This window comes from Ambystoma mexicanum, chromosome 1q, assembly GCF_040938575.1.
Source record: "Ambystoma mexicanum isolate Mex_15411 chromosome 1q, UKY_AmexF1_1, whole genome shotgun sequence".
Lineage (NCBI taxonomy): Eukaryota > Metazoa > Chordata > Amphibia > Caudata > Ambystomatidae > Ambystoma > Ambystoma mexicanum.
In genome coordinates this window covers 163,211,400-163,234,966 of record NC_090922.1, presented here as the reverse complement: position 1 = coordinate 163,234,966, position 23,567 = coordinate 163,211,400, and the positions used below count along the sequence as shown (strand labels likewise).

General features: G+C 46.3%; 1 long non-coding RNA gene across 1 annotated transcript in view; it reads left to right on the top strand.

The window, feature by feature from the left end:
• LOC138526107 (uncharacterized) overlaps nt 1-23,567 on the top strand; it is a 406,617-nt gene that overhangs the window by 158,406 nt on the left and 224,644 nt on the right. The window contains exon 2 of the long non-coding RNA XR_011283488.1: nt 19,026-19,167. This is a non-coding gene — a long non-coding RNA (uncharacterized lncRNA). The remainder of the gene's footprint in view (nt 1-19,025; nt 19,168-23,567) is intronic.

Sequence of the window (23,567 nt, the reverse complement as noted above, 5' to 3'; positions counted from 1 at the left end):
CTCTAGGCCCAGCAGGCACGGGACCCACGTCTGGGCATACCCGTCCCACTCGGGGTGACATAGCAAAAACAAAGAGGTGATGGCTGGAAGGTTTAGAATTAATCTTAACCACTGGCAATGCTCTGGGCAACCCTCCAGACCACCGTTCTTCGCCTGCCAAGCCATTACAGAAGGGAAAGACCATATGCAAATCAGGCTTGGCCCCACCCCAAAAGGGGCGGTCCAGCCCGAACTGCTAGGCCACATCCCCTCTGCACAAGACCACAAGCATCCCCAAACATGTTTCGCCCTTGTTGGGGCTTATCAGTGAGGAGTAGCTTGGGTCTCTAGGCCCAGCAGGCACGGGACCCACGTCTGGGCATACCCGTCCCACTCGGGGTGACATAGCAAAAACAAAGAGGTGATGGCTGGAAGGTTTAGAATTAATCTTAACCACTGGCAATGCTCTGGGCAACCCTCCAGACCACCGTTCTTCGCCTGCCAAGCCATTACAGAAGGGAAAGACCATATGCAAATCAGGCTTGGCCCCACCCCAAAAGGGGCGGTCCAGCCCGAACTGCTAGGCCACATCCCCTCTGCACGAGACCACAAGCATCCCCAAACATGTTTCGCCCTTGTTGGGGCTCATCAGTGAGGAGTAGCTTGGGTCTCTAGGCCCAGCAGGCACGGGACCCACGTCTGGGCATACCCGTCCCACTCGGGGTGACATAGCAAAAACAAAGAGGTGATGGCTGGAAGGCTGAAAAACGATGGTCTGGAGGGTTGCCCAGAGCTTTGCCCGTGGTTATGATTAATTCAAAACCTTCCAGCCATCACCTTTCTGTTTTGCTAAAGTCACCCCGAGTGGGACGGGTATACCCAGACGTGGGTCCCGAGTCTGCCGGGCCTAGAGACCCAAGCTACTCCTCACTGATGACGCCCAACAAGGCTGAAACATGTCTGGGGATGCTTGTGGTCTCGTGCAGAAGGGATGTGACCTAGCAGTTCGGGCTGGACTGCCCCTTTTGGGGTAGGACCAAGCCTGATTTGCATATGGTTTTTCCCCTTCTGTAATGGCTTGGCAGGCTGAAAAACGATGGTCTGGAGGGTTGCCCAGAGCTTTGCCCGTGGTTATGATTAATTCAAAACCTTCCAGCCATCACCTTTCTGTTTTGCTAAAGTCACCCCGAGTGGGACGGGTATCCCCAGACGTGGGTCCCGAGTCTGCCGGGCCTAGAGACCCAAGCTACTCCTCACTGATGACACCCAACAAGGCTGAAACATGTCTGGGGATGCTTGTGGTCTCGTGCAGAAGGGATGTGACCTAGCAGTTCGGGCTGGACTGCCCCTTTTGGGGTAGGACCAAGCCTGATTTGCATATGGTTTTTCCCCTTCTGTAATGGCTTGGCAGGCTGAAAAACGATGGTCTGGAGGGTTGCCCAGAGCTTTGCCCGTGGTTATGATTAATTCAAAACCTTCCAGCCATCACCTTTCTGTTTTGCTAAAGTCACCCCGAGTGGGACGGGTATACCCAGACGTGGGTCCCGAGTCTGCCGGGCCTAGAGACCCAAGCTACTCCTCACTGATGACGCCCAACAAGGCTGAAACATGTCTGGGGATGCTTGTGGTCTCGTGCAGAAGGGATGTGACCTAGCAGTTCGGGCTGGACTGCCCCTTTTGGGGTAGGACCAAGCCTGATTTGCATATGGTTTTTCCCCTTCTGTAATGGCTTGGCAGGCTGAAAAACGATGGTCTGGAGGGTTGCCCAGAGCTTTGCCCGTGGTTATGATTAATTCAAAACCTTCCAGCCATCACCTTTCTGTTTTGCTAAAGTCACCCCGAGTGGGACGGGTATACCCAGACGTGGGTCCCGAGTCTGCCGGGCCTAGAGACCCAAGCTACTCCTCACTGATGACGCCCAACAAGGCTGAAACATGTCTGGGGATGCTTGTGGTCTCGTGCAGAAGGGATGTGACCTAGCAGTTCGGGCTGGACTGCCCCTTTTGGGGTAGGACCAAGCCTGATTTGCATATGGTTTTTCCCCTTCTGTAATGGCTTGGCAGGCTGAAAAACGATGGTCTGGAGGGTTGCCCAGAGCTTTGCCCGTGGTTATGATTAATTCAAAACCTTCCAGCCATCACCTTTCTGTTTTGCTAAAGTCACCCCGAGTGGGACGGGTATCCCCAGACGTGGGTCCCGAGTCTGCCGGGCCTAGAGACCCAAGCTACTCCTCACTGATGACACCCAACAAGGCTGAAACATGTCTGGGGATGCTTGTGGTCTCGTGCAGAAGGGATGTGACCTAGCAGTTCGGGCTGGACTGCCCCTTTTGGGGTAGGACCAAGCCTGATTTGCATATGGTTTTTCCCCTTCTGTAATGGCTTGGCAGGCTGAAAAACGATGGTCTGGAGGGTTGCCCAGAGCTTTGCCCGTGGTTATGATTAATTCAAAACCTTCCAGCCATCACCTTTCTGTTTTGCTAAAGTCACCCCGAGTGGGACGGGTATACCCAGACGTGGGTCCCGAGTCTGCCGGGCCTAGAGACCCAAGCTACTCCTCACTGATGACGCCCAACAAGGCTGAAACATGTCTGGGGATGCTTGTGGTCTCGTGCAGAAGGGATGTGACCTAGCAGTTCGGGCTGGACTGCCCCTTTTGGGGTAGGACCAAGCCTGATTTGCATATGGTTTTTCCCCTTCTGTAATGGCTTGGCAGGCTGAAAAACGATGGTCTGGAGGGTTGCCCAGAGCTTTGCCCGTGGTTATGATTAATTCAAAACCTTCCAGCCATCACCTTTCTGTTTTGCTAAAGTCACCCCGAGTGGGACGGGTATACCCAGACGTGGGTCCCGAGTCTGCCGGGCCTAGAGACCCAAGCTACTCCTCACTGATGACGCCCAACAAGGCTGAAACATGTCTGGGGATGCTTGTGGTCTCGTGCAGAAGGGATGTGACCTAGCAGTTCGGGCTGGACTGCCCCTTTTGGGGTAGGACCAAGCCTGATTTGCATTTGGTTTTTCCCCTTCTGTAATGGCTTGGCAGGCTGAAAAACGATGGTCTGGAGGGTTGCCCAGAGCTTTGCCCGTGGTTATGATTAATTCAAAACCTTCCAGCCATCACCTTTCTGTTTTGCTACAACCAATGAAGTAAGCAAACTAGCTCACTTTGACGATCCACGAAGAAAGTCCTTAGATAATACCATCGTCATCCAAAGAATTATCGACCTTGCAGATGGTCTAATACTGAATCAAACCAATGTGCTGAGATTGCTACCTGTAGTACCAAATCTTCAAAACATCAAATCTCAAGATATCAAAATAGTTCAGTTTGTAGATGAGAAGAGAACTGACTGAATTGCACCTGTTCTCAAATAGGATCCAGACGTCTATACTGGATCAGACTGCTGCCTTCTTTCCTCTTGGATTTGATCTAACCTGGCCAATATCGACTGTCCACTGGCACCAATGTAGGGACGTACAAACCTATACAGGCAGTGAAATCCACAGTTATCTCAGGACAGACTTGACAAACGACAAGCAAATTAAAGAAATAAATACACATGTGGACAAAGTAATGAACATGCAACACATGGAAATAAAATGTGACTCTAAAGATGCAAAAATCCCTAGAGAAGTAAAAACTATGGAGAGGCAGATTCCACTAAGAGGAAACGCAAAGAAAATTGGTCACACCAAATCCATTCTACAAACGGCAAAGACACAGTAGTCATCATGTTTAGTTGAGACACATCCGTGGAAGCTCTGGTCATGGAATACACATCTTTTCAAAGCAGGCAATCAGGAGCTCCAAAAGTATGACATCATATGTCTACAAGAAACATGGCTTGGCAAAAATCCTCTATGCGATGGATATACAGTACATCTTAACCCGGCGATTATAAGAAAGATTGGACGACCTTCCTCTGGGCTATTGACTCTAGTCAAAGCGGCAGCCAATTTGTTAGTCATCGAATCAATAAACCCCAACCCATTCATCCAGGTCACGGTACTTGTGGAGCCTAATACCAACTATGCACCTCAAAACATGCTAGGGACTGGCAATCTCTACTGGAACCCCACAGCCATCAGTGATCATGCGTTTATGGATGTTCTATTGTCATCAGTTGACGACTGCAAGGTCGCCACAAAAACATATACTTCATTATCTGTGTAGACTTCAATCTCCATCTTTTCACAAAAACAGGAGCATTAATACCAAGACAGAAGCTCCCGCTAATAGCCCAAACGTGGATGAAAGAAGTGCAGACAAGGGACATTCTCCTAATAAATGGACAGATGAGAGAAGAGATCCCTCCGATGCCAACCTGGCAGAAGGGCCAGTCACAGGCGTTTATTGATTACATCTTTACTTCTCAAGCAATAATAAGTATATTGGACACAATGAAAATCATTCCCACAACAACCAATGACCATCATATGCTCACACTTACCTGGAAGGTACCCCAAAAGAGAACAATGGAACATACATTACTGATGATGCAACTTAACAACGGTAAAGGTAGGCTGCGCATTACCACAGAGAAAGCCCAAGCTCTATCTGAAACATTCTCAAATACACCAAGAGTTAGGGTTGAGAAACTTGACTACGAATGGCTTCTGACTCCTTACAGAAAGGTGACCCATACATCAACAATGAGGCTATTAAAACATGATCATGGGTATGACGCAGAAGTTGCAAATAGGAAAAAACATGCAAATACAATTAAAAATTAAAAGCACTGAGACGATTTCTGCTGGGGGAGCTCTTGGGGAGAGCAAAAAAACTCAAACAAAGCTATAGGAGCTAGCTGCGCAGCTCACGTCTCCTACGTTGCCAAAAGGATGCAGAATGCATGCTAAGCGCTTTATCCAAACAAAACGCCTAAGATCTCTGGGACCTTTTGAATGGGCATTCACAGCACACCAACCTCCTTATTTCAAATGCTTCTGAATAGTTCTGGATGACCTGCTTATCTACCCTTTTTGCAAAGAACTCAGATTGGCAAGAAAAATGTGTAAATACAACGATTACTAAATGGGACATTGATTCTGACCGAGACAAGCTTTTGAATCAAATTAGACATCTGAATACGTCTCGAGCCCCCGGCCCTGATGGGTTAACAAACACAATCCTTAGAATAAATCCAGAAGCATGGACTAATCTGTGCCACCTGCTGTTCCAACAAATCGTGGAATATAAACAGATCCCCTGCACATGGATAACTGCATTGCTCATTCAAATTTTTAACGAAGGAGATAGGACGATTGCATCCAACTATCGTCCGATAGCACTCCTCGATCCACTAGGAAAAGTCTTTGCTTCTATGCTTTTACGATGCTTGGTAGCCTGGTTAATCAAATCAAATAAGAGAGATTCCCGTCAGACTGGATTTGCACAAACATAAACTTAACGATACTGAACTTATTGAAATTGGAGGCAATTAAATCTAAATCCAAAATATATGCTGTGTTTGTCGACCTAAAACTTGCGTTCGACAGTGTAAATCGCGAGAAATTATGGAAGAGGTTACATTCTTGGAACTGCCCGCCGGATCTTCTTGCGGGGATTCAGGCGTTGTATTTCAACAAATTGATACGTGTCATGCTGTCTGCAATGGAGCGACCACAAAGGAGATGCCTATGTGGAATGGGCTGAAGCAGGGCTGCCCCCTGGCAGCCACTCTATTCAATCTATACATTTCAGATATTGCAGATAAACAAGCAGAAATAAGAGCATTCCCCCCCGATCCTGAACGGGATAACAGTTCCATGGATTGTATATGTGGATGATCTTGTCTTACTGGATAAAACACAAGTTGGTCTGCAGCGAAGAGTAAATGCACTAGTTACATATGTCGAAACCAATGATGTGACTATAAACAGGAAAATCCCCAACCATGTGCCTTGTAAACCAGCAACGTCAAAAGAAGAATGCCTTTGCGATCTTTCTCAATTCGCAAAAACTGGGACATGTAGATACTAATCAAGTATTTAGGACTGTGGCTGAATCCTAGCATAAGTGTACATGGATGGGAGAAACATTTGCACATAAAAGCTGAATCCTTAGCCCGACAAGGTGTGATTCTGCATAAAAAATACGGAAAGTTCTCACTGCACCCTATCATTGCATTCTATCGACAAAACGTAATTGCTACCTTAGCATATGGAGCCGAAGCAATACTCAATCTAACATGGCGAACTTGGGACCTTGAAAGCTGTATTCTGGAGGAAAATGCTATTGCTTCCAAAAGCGTATCCAGTACAAAGGATAAGATATGAGCTAGCACTAAAATCCATCCATTCTATCATACTATAGAAATCACTGGACTTCTTCGGGAAAACTATAATCGAAGAGAATCTCCCACCGATTGATATACTGAGAACGCGATGCCCAACAACTCAGAACTCAGTGCTGATTAAATGGAAAACAATGTATTTGAAATCTGGAATGCTCAATTGAAATGCTAATGCAACGACCACAGGCTGTGAAAGTCAAAATTCAATGTAATGACTGGATTGAAACACTGGAACAAAAACGTAGTTACAAATTGGACATCAAGTGTGTCCAAGATAATAGGGCCCTGAACCAACTGCCTGCATATCTACGGTTTTTCCCTTGCCTGCAGACCCGTGATCTTTTCCTCCGAATGCGGCTCAACCTTCTACCAACAAGGGAGGCTTTACCTACAATCCAGACAATTGATGGACCTTTGCATGTCGCTTCTGTAAAGATCTAACCCAACCAGAATCTCTACACCATCTTATAATGGTCTGTGATGCCCTAACAAAAACAAAGAGGTGATGGCTGGAAGGTTTAGACTGAATCTTAACCACTGGCATTGCTCGGGGCAACCCTCCAGACCATCGTTCTTCGCCTGCCAAGCCATTACAGAAGGGGAAAGACCATATGCAAATCAGGCTTGGCCACACCCCAAAAGGGGCAGTCCAGCCCGAACTGCTAGGTTACATCCCTTCTGCACGAGACCACAAGCATCCCCAAACATGTTTCACCCTTTTTGGGGCTCATCAGTGAGGAGTAGCTTGGGTCTCTAGGCCCAGCAGGCACGGGACCCACGTCTGGGCATACCCGTCCCACTCGGGGTGACAAAGCAAAAACAAAGAGGTGATGGCTGGAAGGTTTAGACTGAATCTTAACCACTGGCATTGCTCGGGGCAACCCTCCAGACCATCGTTCTTCGCCTGCCAAGCCATTACAGAAGGGGAAAGACCATATGCAAATCAGGCTTGGCCCCACCCCAAAAGGGGCAGTCCAGCCCGAACTGCTAGGTTACATCCCTTCTGCACGAGACCACAAGCATCCCCAAACATGTTTCACCCTTGTTGGGGCTCATCAGTGAGGAGTAGCTTGGGTCTCTAGGCCCAGCAGGCACGGGACCCACGTCTGGGCATACCCGTCCCACTCGGGGTGACAAAGCAAAAACAAAGAGGTGATGGCTGGAAGGTTTAGACTGAATCTTAACCACTGGCATTGCTCGGGGCAACCCTCCAGACCATCGTTCTTCGCCTGCCAAGCCATTACAGAAGGGGAAAGACCATATGCAAATCAGGCTTGGCCCCACCCCAAAAGGGGCAGTCCAGCCCGAACTGCTAGGTTACATCCCTTCTGCACGAGACGACAAGCATCCCCAAACATGTTTCACCCTTGTTGGGGCTCATCAGTGAGGAGTAGCTTGGGTCTCTAGGCCCAGCAGGCACGGGACCCACGTCTGGGCATACCCGTCCCACTCGGGGTGACAAAGCAAAAACAAAGAGGTGATGGCTGGAAGGTTTAGACTGAATCTTAACCACTGGCATTGCTCGGGGCAACCCTCCAGACCATCGTTCTTCGCCTGCCAAGCCATTACAGAAGGGGAAAGACCATATGCAAATCAGGCTTGGCCCCACCCCAAAAGGGGCGGTCCAGCCCGAACTGCTAGGTTACATCCCTTCTGCACGAGACCACAAGCATCCCCAAACATGTTTCACCCTTGTTGGGGCTCATCAGTGAGGAGTAGCTTGGGTCCCGTGCCTGCTGGGCCTAGAGAACCAAGCTACTCCTCACTGATGAGCCCCAACAAGGGTGAAACATGTTTGGGGATGCTTGTGGTCTCGTGCAGAAGGGATGTGACCTAGCAGTTCGGGCTGGACTTCCCCTTTTGGGGTGGGGCCAAGCCTGATTTGCATATGGTCTTTCCCCTTCTGTAATGGCTTGGCAGGCGAAGAACGATGGTCTGGAGGGTTGCCCCGAGCAATGCCAGTGGTTAAGATTCAGTCTAAACCTTCCAGCCATCACCTCTTTGTTTTTGCTTTGTCACCCCGAGTGGGACGGGTATGCCCAGACGTGGGTCCCGTGCCTGCTGGGCCTAGAGACCCAAGCTACTCCTCACTGATGAGCCCCAACAAGGGTGAAACATGTTTGGGGATGCTTGTGGTCTCGTGCAGAAGGGATGTGACCTAGCAGTTCGGGCTGGACTTCCCCTTTTGGGGTGGGGCCAAGCCTGATTTGCATATGGTCTTTCCCCTTCTGTAATGGCTTGGCAGGCGAAGAACGATGGTCTGGAGGGTTGCCCCGAGCAATGCCAGTGGTTAAGATTCAGTCTAAACCTTCCAGCCATCACCTCTTTGTTTTTGCTTTGTCACCCCGAGTGGGACGGGTATGCCCAGACGTGGGTCCCGTGCCTGCTGGGCCTAGAGACCCAAGCTACTCCTCACTGATGAGCCCCAACAAGGGTGAAACATGTTTGGGGATGCTTGTGGTCTCGTGCAGAAGGGATGTGACCTAGCAGTTCGGGCTGGACTTCCCCTTTTGGGGTGGGGCCAAGCCTGATTTGCATATGGTCTTTCCCCTTCTGTAATGGCTTGGCAGGCGAAGAACGATGGTCTGGAGGGTTGCCCCGAGCAATGCCAGTGGTTAAGATTCAGTCTAAACCTTCCAGCCATCACCTCTTTGTTTTTGCTTTGTCACCCCGAGTGGGACGGGTATGCCCAGACGTGGGTCCCGTGCCTGCTGGGCCTAGAGACCCAAGCTACTCCTCACTGATGAGCCCCAACAAGGGTGAAACATGTTTGGGGATGCTTGTGGTCTCGTGCAGAAGGGATGTGACCTAGCAGTTCGGGCTGGACTTCCCCTTTTGGGGTGGGGCCAAGCCTGATTTGCATATGGTCTTTCCCCTTCTGTAATGGCTTGGCAGGCGAAGAACGATGGTCTGGAGGGTTGCCCCGAGCAATGCCAGTGGTTAAGATTCAGTCTAAACCTTCCAGCCATCACCTCTTTGTTTTTGCTTTGTCACCCCGAGTGGGACGGGTATGCCCAGACGTGGGTCCCGTGCCTGCTGGGCCTAGAGACCCAAGCTACTCCTCACTGATGAGCCCCAACAAGGGTGAAACATGTTTGGGGATGCTTGTGGTCTCGTGCAGAAGGGATGTGACCTAGCAGTTCGGGCTGGACTTCCCCTTTTGGGGTGGGGCCAAGCCTGATTTGCATATGGTCTTTCCCCTTCTGTAATGGCTTGGCAGGCGAAGAACGATGGTCTGGAGGGTTGCCCCGAGCAATGCCAGTGGTTGAGATTCAGTCTAAACCTTCCAGCCATCACCTCTTTGTTTTTGCTGTGATGCCCTAACAGCCACAAGAAGAAAATACACCGCCTTGCTGCTACCTGAAGCATCCTCTCTATCTCCTGAAGCTCAATGGGATATCCTGATGAGTTGAGAACAAAAAAAAGACTTATATTCAGAGTTGTACAATTCTGGAATGAAATCATGTCCCTGACAGCCTGATAGACTTGTGACGGAGTGCTCCTTTGACAAGCTTATTTTGGCTTTTCATCATGGCTTTAGTGTTCCAGATGCCGGAATCTGTTTCCTCTTTTTTATGTGATTTCTTAATGCTTTTGATCTGTTCTTTAATTGTAACTGAATCATGATGAATTAATAAAAGAAAATTGAAAAAACGAAATCATTGATGAAAAAAAATAAAAATGCTAAATAACATAACATACAAAAATGGACAAAAATGAGCTGTGATAGCAATCATCGGCGTAAAAGCTTTACGTAAGGCTTTTATGCTGCTGATTCCCGTTATGCAGAGCCCCAAATGAGCTCCACTGACACCTTTGGTAACAGGAATTCATTGTCGGGTCTAAAATGGCTGCTGATCTAACAGTAAATCCAAACCAAATATCTCTCCATGGCGCATAATTCTCTTCATGGCTGTTGTATCTGCACCACGTCACCGCGTTAGAGCGTTACGTGAAATAAACGTGGTGAGGTCGGGCGCCGCCGGGGAGAATAGCAGTCGCGAGCAAGCTACAAACCTGGCAGCGTGTGCTTTCTATCCAGCAGCGAGCACTATAACAATGGCCATGGTTTTAATTTCGAAGTTTACATTTTACCAACAAGGATTACACCATTTCGATAGGCCACTAAGAGCCATTGGAAAACTGATCTGAAAGTCAGGGAATTCAACCATTAAAAATTCTTGATTTTTTAAAAAGTTGTACACTTGAAAATGTTGTACACAAGAGTTGAAAAGTTCAGAGGCGCTCCAATAGGAACCAGTGTTTCTTTCAAAGCTAGTCACAAGCGAGAGTTTTTTTTTGGTTTTTTTGCCAGTTGGTTGAAACAAAGATAAAATTAACTCTTCATGTACCATTTTTGAATAATAATAATGTGTGTTCTTATATAATGCTTTATGCCATACTCCTCCAGTTTCACTGTAACAACAGAGGTTATTATTAGTCCGTTTTCGATTTCAGAAGGATGAAACATTAAGTTGGCCCTGGCGCCCGGGTTTTGAACTTGTGAAGTTCAGAGGGTCCTCCTGTGCGCGACCAGTACTTTACTCGTGAGTATCCAATGACTGCTGAAGACTAGATGCAAGACTTTCTAAAACTGTGCATGTAGAAATATATTTTTTTCCACTTCGACCAAAGAATGGCAGGGGTCAGATTATAGAAAGGGTGAACTTTGCTATGCTCAGATGTTATGCGCATTGAGTGTGGCTTTAACTCACAAAGCATGCATGTGAGGGCACATATGCACAATGAGAGTCATTTGTGCTGCATCACTCCAACCTTCAATTATATTACTCTTTTGTAGGATATCAGTGTGGTAAGGAACTTGCTGAAGACATCTGTTTCTGTCACGTAAACCACGTGTTAAAATGTGGGAAGGAGGACGCTTTTTAGGCTTCCTAAGTGGACAAAATGTGTACCACAGAGCTGGGAAATAACTCATAAAATTTGCCAAAAAACAATTCAATTTGTGCTATGTGCGATATCAGTATAGCCTTCCTATTACTGTTTAGGCTTTACACTTTAAAATCCACAAAATACAAATTTCTATATGTAATCGTTCTTGAGTTGTGGCCTTTAGTGGGTAGGGTAATGCTGGAGACCAGCTAGCATTACATAGTAATAACCTAAGAACGGTGATTGGCGAAGAATTCAGGTTTTCTTTTGTGAACTTTCTGTCTCTGTATCACTCGTGGTGAGCATTTCAAGTATGGATGCAAATATGGATTGCACACCGATCTCTGCAGAAGGTATTTTAACGCTTTGAGGTATCTCACAGTGCTACGATGACTTACAAAGCGTCTCCAACGTATCTATTTGCACACGGGATCCCTTTTGTACTGTGAACATCCCTTGAGTTTTCAAACTGGCAAGAGGATTGGAGTTTAGTCTTAGGAGTTCTGAAGTCAACAAAAATGCCCTAGAATCTCGGGAAGAAAGTTTGAGGGGCCTTTGAACTTGTTTTTTTAAGTTTACTCATATCTAGACACCACCATGTTAGCCCGAATGTCACACTTTATAAAAAAATCGTGTTGCAATCCTCATGCTTTTTCAGTGACAGAAGCCCATCTCTGGACCTCCCCGCTCCATACTTATAGTTGGGTTTACGATCATTGTGGTTTCGGGAACAACAAATTGAAATATTTCTATTTCTATAAATTATCTGCTGTTCTAGGGGCTCACTTTCCAACTCACAGCACACTTGTATCCAGTATCCCCCTTTACTTTGCCTAGAAAACTTCCCCCACGCTTACTGCACTCCCCCACTTCACCAGATATTTACTCTGTCATGCATTTACTTATTCATGCCTTTACTTGTCTGCATCTTCACATTGTGAAGGTGGCAATGCATGTGGTTAAGGTTAGCTAAAGGTTGCTGTTGGAGTCAAAAGGTGACATGCGATAAAATATGGGGTAAAAAAAGAATACAACTGGGGGTCTCCCCCTGTAATGATGAAGTGGAAGTTAGGAGAAGTGAAGGTATGGAGAAGTAAATGTGACTAAGTGACTGCATGGCGAAGACATACATCCCTTGTCTCGTAGTACCAAGATACGTTTGTACATTTGCGTGCTTCTTCGAATTAATACCATATCATTCCAGAAACACCCACTGCATATCTCTAGGCAGATAGGAGGATGGACACCCCTAGAGGGACCTATGAAGTTTTCGGGTGCATGGGAGACTGCAGTACTGGTGATTTCAGGCTGAAAAGAGAGTGGGAATTGCCCCCACGTCCCCACTATGTAGATGCCGCTAAGGGCTCTTAATGGGTAATTTATTCATCTCTCACCCCAACTAACCCCATATTGGTATATTACAGATATCCTACAGGTCCCAGAATCTTTCAGAATGACGTCAGTTGGGTGGGCAAATGCACCTGCAAAAGCAGGATTTCTAGGTCTTTCAAGGGTTACACTGCAGTCCACTCCCGCTCCCTCCCTATAAGGGGCTACACTGCCCGCATTGCACTGTAGGCTGTAGGCATGTGTGCTGGGACAACGACACCCACATGCTCCTTGTCTACCACCACTCCTCCAGAACTGTTGGCACATTCATAGCAAAGTGACGTTGTTGTTATGAGATGGCAAAAAGAGTGACCAGGCTGGCTCATGGATCCATCTCAGTGGCTGGGGGATCCTTAGGACAGGGTGGGCATCTGTTGCATTGGAATGATGGGTACTTGAGACTCAAAATCAAGACCTATCTCTACACAAGGGGAGAAGTGAAGAAAACAGAGAAAATAATACTTAGAACTAAGAAGGAGGCATGCTGTGTCAAACATGTATTAAGCTTCTTTTCTATCAGGCAAATGCCAACCTGCATCAAAAGCAGAAGACCAGCAAGCCTGTCATCTTTCTTCCCTCACACCAGCACCCATCCCCAACTAGAACGGATGGCCGACACGGAGGTTTCTATTACTACACTGCTGGAATTGGGCCTGATCTACTAAGGGCCTCATTACGAGTCCGGCGGTAACCGTGGCGGTAAAACTGCCTGGTTACCGCCGGACTCGTATTACCATTCCGCCTCCGTGATTCCCGGAATTACCGGGGCATTACAAACCCGGTTTTCCGGGAATCACGGAGGCGGAATGGTGTTAATCCCCATTCCCGTCCGGGAATGGGGATCATGGAAACACCGGCAGCATCTCGTAATGCTGCCGGTGTTTCCTCGTCCGCCTGCAGGCGGGCGGTGTTAAACCCGCCAGGTCAGACCTGGTGGGAACATCACCTCCCGCCTGCAGGAGTTGTGATCGCCCGGCATGGAAACAACGGTGGCGGCGGGTTTACCGCCACCGTTGTTTCCATACCGGGCGATTTGTAATGATGCCCAAAGGGTCGAATTTTGGCAAAAATGGTCTCGCCGGATTCCAAAACCTTGGAAACTCAAAGCCAATAGCCTTTCGCGAGCCATCTGAGTGACCAACTGGTCCCATTGCTGAGAGACAAGCTGTGCTCTGCCTTGTCTTTTTTTATTTTGTTTTGTTTTGAACCTAAGCACATGAAGTGGAGTTAAGTTGAGGGGGTTGCAGATTCAACAGTGAGTGGATAATTCAAATCATCTGTTGACTCTGGAGAGGTGCGAATGGTGGGTAACTGAAATTGGAGGGGAGGTTTAATGCTGGATGTGTTGTGTACAATAGGACTACAAGCAAAGGCATTTCCTTTCACTGTGTTTCTCTCCAGAGGCAATTTACTTTCTACACTGGTAATTGCTGGCTTTTATTCAGGTTGGGGGAAATAGAGTCATACAATTATTGAAATCTATAATGCCAAGCTGGTTTATTATGGGATTTGTGCGCGGTTCAAGTCTGTTCTCTAAAATGTAATGCCATTTTAGTCCTCTGTAGTGTACACGTTTTACAAGCCTGTAACTTGCTTGACCGGACTCCACCAATAGTCCTGGTCCTATTGCTTCCCCCACTTCCTGGGGGATTCCCAAAGCCATTGTGTTTCGATTTTCAGCCTTTTATAAACATGAAACAACAGGACAAAACCCACCACAAAAGACCACTTTACTGCTGTGTACCTCAGATCATCAAGCTGCGTGTTTCCAATAGCCAAACCATAGTCCATTGCTGGTTTCCCCAGAAAAGAACAAAATCATGATTGCCTTCCTTATGAGAGGCGTCAGCGACCCGCTGAATACGGTTCCTGGTATTCCCCCTCCCTTCGAAACCCTCTTTATGACGTGCATCTTGTGAAGCCCCGGTCGTCGTTTACTGATCCGGCTGTCGTTTTCTGAAGATAATAGTCTATGAATGCCTCGTCTCCCATTGGCCAGCCTCATCAGACCATATAAACTGGTCTCATTGCATGCAGCGGATGTCGATCAGGATATGTTTCTTCGCGGCTCTAGATGCTCTGATACCAGTGTTTCCTGTTTCTGTGGCAGTGCGAGCATCTAGCTGCTTCTTTGGGCTGTCTTATTTATTTATTGGGATCTGCATGTGCATCACAGGTAAAGTTACTCGCTTTAGGGTGCTTACGGATAGAAACACATGATATGATATGATATGGCATTTATAACGCCCCTATACACAAGTGTTTCAAGGCACGACGAGGCAAGGGAGGGGAAACAGAGGGAAGACAGACAACGATCCTACTAGGCCAGGTGTCATTCAGATCGCACAAGTGCATGGGAAGGGGGAAGTGGGAAAGTGCGGGGGGAAGAGGGAGGGACAGTGCAAGTACATGGGATAATAGAATAAATAACAATAAGTAAAGTACGGCCAGCAGGTGGCTAGTGCAAGGGTAAGTGCAGATATCAGGAGCTGGTAGTGGGACTGTAGGGATACAGAAACAGTCCCCAAGTGCAGGGTTGCCAGGAAGGGCAGTGCAGGTGTGCGACTGGCGGCGGAGGTGACCTGGGCCCGAGAGCAGGGGGTAGCCAGTGCAGTATCAGTTACAGCCAGGAGTCATCAGGTCAGGGGAGAGGAAGAGAAAAAGCAGAAGCAAAGAGAAAGGTTTTGAGGTGCTTCCGGAACCGGAAATGGTTCTCCTCAAGATTCAGGGAGGCTGGGAGGCTTTTCCAGAGGGAGGCCCCAGCCGAAGAAAGAGATCTACCACCAACTCGTTGTTTGGAGAAGCGACTGACCCTGAGGGAGTTGGAGGCAGATGAACGAAGGGCTCGAAAAGGAAGATATTTAGGAAGAGAGAGCTGAAGGTATTGAGGTCCCAGGCCCCAAAAGGCCTTGTGGACAATGCAGAGTGTTTTGAACTTAATCCTTGCAGCCACTGGGAGCCAGTGTAGAGATTTCATTAACACGTTCTTTTACATCCATTAGACTACATCAGCGATGCTTATGGGTTACATAGGAACATTTGGATTAAGCCAAAACAGTTAAGAATCAGCTTATTGGGCCCTCTGTGATCCCTATCTGGGTCTCTTTAGGTGCAACAAGGTTCTGTATGTCCTTAGAGGTACAGTGCGGGTTCTCTGGTCCTAGGTTTGATCATCTTCGAGAATTTCCCTTTTCATGTTTCTATTGAAGCGTTTGTTGTTTTGCTCGTGTTTGAGTTCTGGTGTGACCTTCCACAGCTTTGGTCCCAGGGTGATCTGGCATCTGGAGCTGATGATTTATTTCCTCTGCAAGTGCCTATGATGGGGATGGTCTTAAGAGTTCTACAGTGTTCTGAAATTTTCGGCGTGGAAAAGAAGCCCTTTTCTTCTAGAAGTCTTTGTCGGTCATGCATAGTGTTTTGAGCGAAATGCTCTTCTGAATGGGTGACTAGTTCAGGGGTATCAGGGCTGGTGTGAAGTGGGTTCCTTTCTGAAGGCTTTAGCTAGGTATTGCGGTAGTTGCGACTCTGTTTTGTGTTTGTTGCAGCAGTTGTAGTTGGTGACTGTATACTTTCTTACGCGTTCTCTTTCCCGGGCTCCAAACGCAGCTACGACCATCAACCAATAGATTTCAACAGAAACCATGTCTGAAAATATCTTTGGCAATCAGAGTTGTCAGGCGCCTGGATTAATTCCCGACTGACCTTATATTTAGAGCTGTGTCCTGTTGTCCAGTTGATGGACAATAAATCCGTCTTTAATCTCTGTCGTGGGATTGTAGTCTGATTTTCAAGAATTAGAAGCCAGAGGGATAGCCTGGACGGCTTGTGGGGGTTTAAAGTGTGCGTTTAGCCCGAGTGGTCATGAATGGGCTTCTTGCCAGGCTCTCGATTACATTTCAATTCTACAGTGTCTTGGAGCTGGGATTTGCTGCTTTGTTGTCATGAGGAAGGCCGTAATTAATTGAAAATGGATCTGGGGTGCAAGACCACATTCAATGACCCGTGCAGGTGCACAATTCCAAGTCTTCATGCAAACTGCTAATGTTGGGGATGTTAATTGTGAGGGCCCACGTGCATTTTAAAGTCAAGTCAAGAAAACAGGTCTCCCTAGCTATTTGGTTTATTTGTGAAAGAAGAAAAGGTCAACTGCATAGTTAAAGACATTTTCAAAGCTGCCTGCTTCTTTGAAAGCAAAAAAATGTCCTTTTAAAAAAGAAATGCACTTTTTATTTAGACCTATGCAAAAGAATGTGTAGAATGCCTGTTTTCAATAATGAAAAAGCAAGCAACGTTATCAATAATACAACCAACCCAGTCATGAGCCACTTTAAGTTGTTGAAGTGTCACATGTGAATATATCCTCCCACCCTGCCCCCTTTTCTGCCTTCTGGTTGCCTCATGCAGGGGGATGAGGGGGCTACAACCCCGGGTCTTTTGGTTGTAGCCCTGGATAGAAGCTCAGGAGCTACAACCAAAAGGCTGGCTAGCCCAGAGTCCCAACAGTCCCCACATTACTCTAGCCCCCGATCTTTTCCAGACATAGCAACACCCCTGCCGTCATAACCACCACATAGAGTAAGGAGACACTGGTGGTAACGAAGATGACTAGTGGTGAGTGTTTGCTTTTTAGCCAGTGCCAATGTGCATTTGATTTGCTGCATACACGCTTGAGAAAAGCTGAACTACAAGTCCCAGAATGGAAACCGCTGTTGAATGAGTGGCCATGGATGGGTGGGAAGTGGCAGACATGTTATGGGCCACTTATCAATGCTTAAAGTTTTGTAGGAACTTAGTCCCCACTCTGTAGATTTATAATGCTAACCAACCTCATGTGAGAGTTACACCCTTCATGGCCTCCAGCCCCACATTCACCTGCAAGGCTGCTACTTGTAGTCTCTGCATTTCCATTGGTAACATGTCACTTCGCTATTGGATATGGGAGTAAAGATATCTATATTAATGCTGCATGATATTCTTAACAGGTACAACAACAAAGATAAAATGGAGAGATATAATAACAGGCGAGTGGGAAAAGCTGGACACAATGAGAAAAGTCAGTCAGTCAGTTATCTCATCAGACAAAATGAATGCGATTCTCGTGGAAAAGATTATCTGACAACATTTCATGACTGACCTATAAGGATTGTTATGGATTGGGAAGAGCAAGCTAAATGCTCGCTGGGGTTCATTTCATCGACAGTAATTACTAAATTACTAATTACTTTCAAATTTTACTTCCATTTTTTCAATTGTTTAAAAAAAAAATGAATTGGGGAGTACCCTACCATGCCCCTCTTCCTCTTCTTTACTACTCCTACCCCAAACCCCTCCCCACCCTCTTATTACCCCTTAACCCACAAATAACGATTTTCTTCATAGTAATTTCGACGTAATTACTTCAAAGTAAAGGACCTTGAAACCACGGGATACGGCTAGATGTACCTAAACTAGCTTTTAAAATGTTTTGCTTCTATAAAATTGATTTGGTTGGGAAATATTGGGAACATGCCATAAGAATTGCTACTGAACCTTCCCTTATTGGCATGTGCTTTATAAAACTTTTAAAGAATCATTCTCACCTTTTACCCCCTGTGACATTCTTTTGGAATGTTTGCCTGATGGGTTACTGAATATCTTGGTAAAATCTGAATAACTTGACTGTAACAGCAACCAATTTTGTCAGAACCATTTCAGCTTTCCAACGTTCCAAGGTCAATAAAGTATGAAATATAATTTTGGGAAATATCATTTTAAGCGTTACATTTTTTTAATAATAATGGAGATTGTTTTTTTTACCAAAATAATTTAGGGAAGTTAAAAAAGAATAGTTGCAAGCATGATTTTTTTTCTCTCACCTTGCTATTGTGTCACAGTTTTCAAACCTATGAAAGGGCGGTGACAACAGGGTAGGGCATCTAAAATGCGGGCTGGGCTTCAAGACCGGTTTTTGCTTCAAACAAAGGTGGCAAACCTATTGGCATTCCGATGATTTATACAAGTCATAATGTTTGATATTTTTTTTCTTTCGTTTTAGTATGCATGCCTGGGTGCACACATTAACTAACAAAAAATAAGATATGTGTTATTGGTAAAAAATGGTAACACTTTTTGTTGAACATTTACGCTGTTCTGAACTGATATTTTGAGTTAATTAATATTTTAATGAATATGCAAGAATAAGAAGCAGGACTGCGGGGGACATGTTGGTTGTTTCCCCCTGGTGCAATGGAACCTGCCCATTTGTTGGTGGATAAAACTCTGCACATGAAAGGGAAGATGCTGTGGGCAGTGGTTGGCGTCTTTGAGATAGTGTCACCCTGGTGTTTGAGCTGTGGTGGCCTCCTACTGCGACCACCATTTCCTGTTATGCACTGAATGGAAATGTGGAGTGACGCATGCATGAAATATGCAAGCAGCATGCAACTCGTGTCTTCTTTGCTCTGAATTGTTATTTTCTGTTATATTGGCAGGCCGAAGCCCTTGCAGCATCGCGTCTTCTTGGTTCGGAATTTCCCACGTGACAGCAGAGATTTGGGGGGGACTTCTTCGATCTGGGATTTCCCACTTGCCAGAAGGATGAGACCATGGGGCTGGAGCTGTCGTGTCTGAAAGGTAAGATGGTAGCAAGGTTCCCGATTTCAACAATATTTGTGCTGCTGCAGTTCTCACAATATCCAACTGGATGTAAAATCCGAAATGGAGAGAGCAAATAGTCATTTGTACTGAGCAAGCTGCGATTGCAGTGGTCTCCCAGCAGTGAGGCTTAACCGGACTGCATATAAGACCCACGCCCGAGGCAACCAGAGCTGGGTATGGTGGTGAAAAGTAAAAGGGGGAGGAGTGAAGCAGGGACATTCGGTGCAGATCGTACTGCAGGAAGGTATTTAGGTTGTTCAGGAAGATGGGATCTCACGCTTGTTTGTTTCTATTTGGATATGTGGGTATGGAAATGCCTTATGGAGGGACATGTCAGCGCAGTATCATTGTGATGCTGGAAATATCTTATGGAGGGACATGGCTTCCTAGTCTTTGTCCTAACACTTCTCTGTGTGTGTTTTCCTTATGCTTTCTGTCACTGAGGTCCAGCCTGGACCTCTGGCAGTGCAGCTCTTCATGTTAATCCTTTGGTGACCAACACTCATGGGATAACCTTATGGCACCCATGGGTGGGGGTACACCCTTGTACCTCTTATGTATGTTTTTGGGCACCTGTGTGTTGCCCACAGAGCAAGATATAGGCTAATGGCAGCGTCATGCTGACTTGGCAGTGGCTCTGAGTGTCCTCCATTTTTTGGATACCCAGGCCCGAAGCTACGAAAGTTCCAAACTGCCTAAGAACATTTGAAAGGACATGCTTGCAGTCACCAATGACCACTTTTTCCCGCCAGAGAGAGCCCAGAGTCATTGGGTGCAGTGAAAGGTCTGTCGTGGGTTTCCCTCCACGAGAAGCTAACAAAGACGTCCCGAGGGTCCAGACTTGGTGAGGGTCCGAGGTCCACTCCAGTGGTCGAGTCCAGGTCGACAGAAGCCTTCCAGAGGCCTGTGCTGTGAATACTGCACGAAATGACTGAAATTCTGAAAACTGCGATATTCTGAAACCCAACACCAAATGTGACCTATGCACCCGTCACCGCCAGACGTCATCGAAGGGTCACAGGGGTCTTACTTTCATCTGCAAAGTCTTTAAGGAGCCCACAGCAAGTTTCATCTTCACAGGAATTCTAGAGTCGGAGAAATCGTCGACCAAATGAGAGCACTGCGAAGAGTAAAACTGCTGCAATTCAGACAGACTTCGGTTCCATTTTGATTCTTGGACTTAGCATCCCAGTGGCTCCTTCTTCCAAAGGGGGTCCATCCTTGGAGGGAATCGTCAAGTAAAGGCACCAAAAGTACTCTGACGAGGAAGAGCATCTTCTAACCTCAGGAGTCATCCAGGGGTCCCAGCTTCGTCTTGGAACCTGTTCTCCTGTGGCCTCTAAGGAACTTTGGGGTGGTAGAACCTTTTAAAAGAAAGCACCAAGTTATTGAACAATATTGGACTACACTGTAAAAGACAACTTAAGTTACTCTCTAACTTTTCTATTACAGGTTTCCCAGGTAGGGGGATCCTCACTCAGAATGACTTGTCTGGTCTAAAGAAAGCATTCTGTCAATGTACATAACTAACCTGTCTTTATTTCCTATTCTATGCTGTTACACATAACTCAAGAATCCACCTGCCTATTTAAAACTGTCTGCAGTCAGTGCAGTTATTACTGGAATTAAGTAATGTGTGGTCTTTGAATAAGTATTCCAAGTACAAAGTGTTATTATGTATATGTGTATATATTCCTAAACCCTTATTTTATATAAAGAAGCTGTGTTATCACCTAACATAGTGTGTAGAAATTCCTTTGTGGGGGCTTTAGGGAAACACAGTACTTACGAACCGGGCTGCATCACCTCCAGAAAGCTTAAGCCTGACTGCTCGTCCATTTCTACAAAATTGAGAGCTTTGCTGGGGAGTTCTGTGCCTTTTCCCTACCTTATTGAGGACAGAAGTACAGATACCACCCTCCAGTCTTTACAATCATGAAGCCATATTTGAAGCAATGTGTGCTTTTTTCACACAACAGGTGGAAACGTCTTTAAATAAACCACACAAGCTCTTTAAAGTGGTGTGCTCTTTGTCAGCTATCTCAACATAATCTCTACCTGCATCGCAATCCCTATGTGACTCTCTCTCCTCATATTTTGTGGATAAAATTGAGAAGGTCCGGGAGGACATTTGTGCGTCCAGCCTGAGGTAATTGGATTCTCAGCCTGAGGCAAATGGTGTCAGAGCGAGTCCTGTTTTGGATATTTTTCCTACGTTTACTTTGCAGGAAATCATAGCGGCCACGAATAAGCTGAGATCAGCGATCAGCCTCCCCAAGGATTCTATTCCATTGCCTGTGCTAAAGGAGGTTATGACCCAGATGACCTAGATTGCCCCACTGGTCTCAAATGCAGTGAATGTCTCGTTTATAACTGGCCAGATCCAGGCCTCTCTCAAGCACAACCTTTACTAAAAAAAAAACACACTGGACCCTTCTGTTCCTGCGTCCTATTTCTCTACTTCCTTTTCTTGTAGTTTAAAGCACTCTGCTTAGTGCATCAGGCTCTGCATGGCTCAGGTGCTGCCCATCTAAAGGCGAAGTTCAGGTTTTATACCAACAGTGTCTGGGAACAGGGAAGCAGACTTTGGTTTGGGGAAGGATGGAGTGTCTGCTAAAGCGGTGTAATACAGCGTTCTCGGGGAATGGATGTCCTTAATCCCATAAGGGGGCTTTCTCCGTGTGATCCTCTTCCGGTGCCCCACCCCCAGGGGGACTATTGTACTGTAGATGCACCGCCGTGGCCCCATGGGAAAGTTCTCCCCCTCGGCGAGAAGAGACAACATCCTCAGATTCGTCACAAAGCTCATTACAATCATGACTGCAGCTGGACTCCAACGCTACTTCTATGTCCCTCGCTCTACACACAGTGCCAATGATAGATTTGGTACCTCCTGCAGTCTTCTACACACTGCCGGGTCAGGACTGCTGCGAAGAGTCGATTCTTGATGTACCTTGAATGCTAATGGAATGGCTTAACTTTAGGGCCTGCACCTTCTGAGGTTTAATTGTTCTACTTGGACAAGGTGTTTTTGTTATTGGCTACTAACATTATCTTGACTATGTCACCTTGTTGAATATTTGCTGCTTTAATTGCGTTCTGCTTGTCACATCAGGACTTGATTGCTTTTTATGTTGTAGGATCCAGTACCTGGTGTCTCCAATGTCAGGAGAGCTTGTCAAGTTGGTCAGCATCCATGCAGGATATATTTCGGATTTGTGTTTTGCTAAGACTTAAGAGCTGAAACAGGGTTACACCTGTCACAGATTTACATATCATTTGATGCTTTGCGACAGTCTTTAGGGACGCCCTACAAATAAGGGGTGTTTTGGCCATTTATACTCCCTAAAAATAGGCACATACTCCCAAAATATAAAAATTGGGAGTAAAAATACTCAACAAAAATAGCATTCGCCCACAAAGCTCCATGGATATGTTTGGACTAGTAGTGAATGTAGTACCATTTATTTATTTATTTACTTATAACTTGTCGGTAGCCCGCAGGCATCGCAGCGCACATTAACACAGTGAACATGACAGATAAGAACAGGGCAAGCCCTGACCTGAGAGAAATGAAAAAGAGGGAGGATGCTCTACTCGAATAAATATGTTTTTAGGGACTGCTGGAAAGAAGTGGGGCTGTTATCCAATACTCAGTGGAAATTAATTCCAAGTGTTTACTGCACAGATAGGGAAGGAGCTGCACAGTCCATTCTTGGGTCTAAATCCTCCACATTTCACTAGAGCTAGGTCAGAGGAACGGAGAGTTCTGGCCGGAATATAGCTGGATACTAGAGATTTAAGATAAGCATGAGGCTGGTTGTATGGGCACCTGTTGAGAAGCATAGCCATCTTGAAATGGATTTTGGGCATGAACCGAAAGCCAATGCAAATTCCTCCTGTGTTCTCTACTCTGTATTGTGGCACAGTTGTTCTTGGAGAGAAATGGACGGAAGTTACATAAAAGCCTGAGATGATAGACACAAGTCTTGGCCATTTCTGTAACTTGAGTCTCAGCACTTAGAGCGGGTTCTAAATAGACACCAAGTGGTTTGACCCTGTTGAGGACAAGGATCTCATTGTTCTGAATCATTAAGCTTTGATAATCCAGATTCAATTTAGATCTTGCTTGACTGAATCTGAAAATCAAAAGCGTTGTTTTATTCCCATTCAGGCAGAGCCAGTTGTTTGTCATCCATTGTTCTACCAGGTGATATATATCCTCAACATTGGACCTGTCAGACTCATAGTTACCACTAAGCTCGGCAACAAGTTCTGTGTCGTCGGCATAGTTAATAAAGAAAAACCCTTTTACCTCTGGTAGTGTAGGAATAAACTATTATTAATGCCTGATGTGCAGAAGTAAACCTGTACCT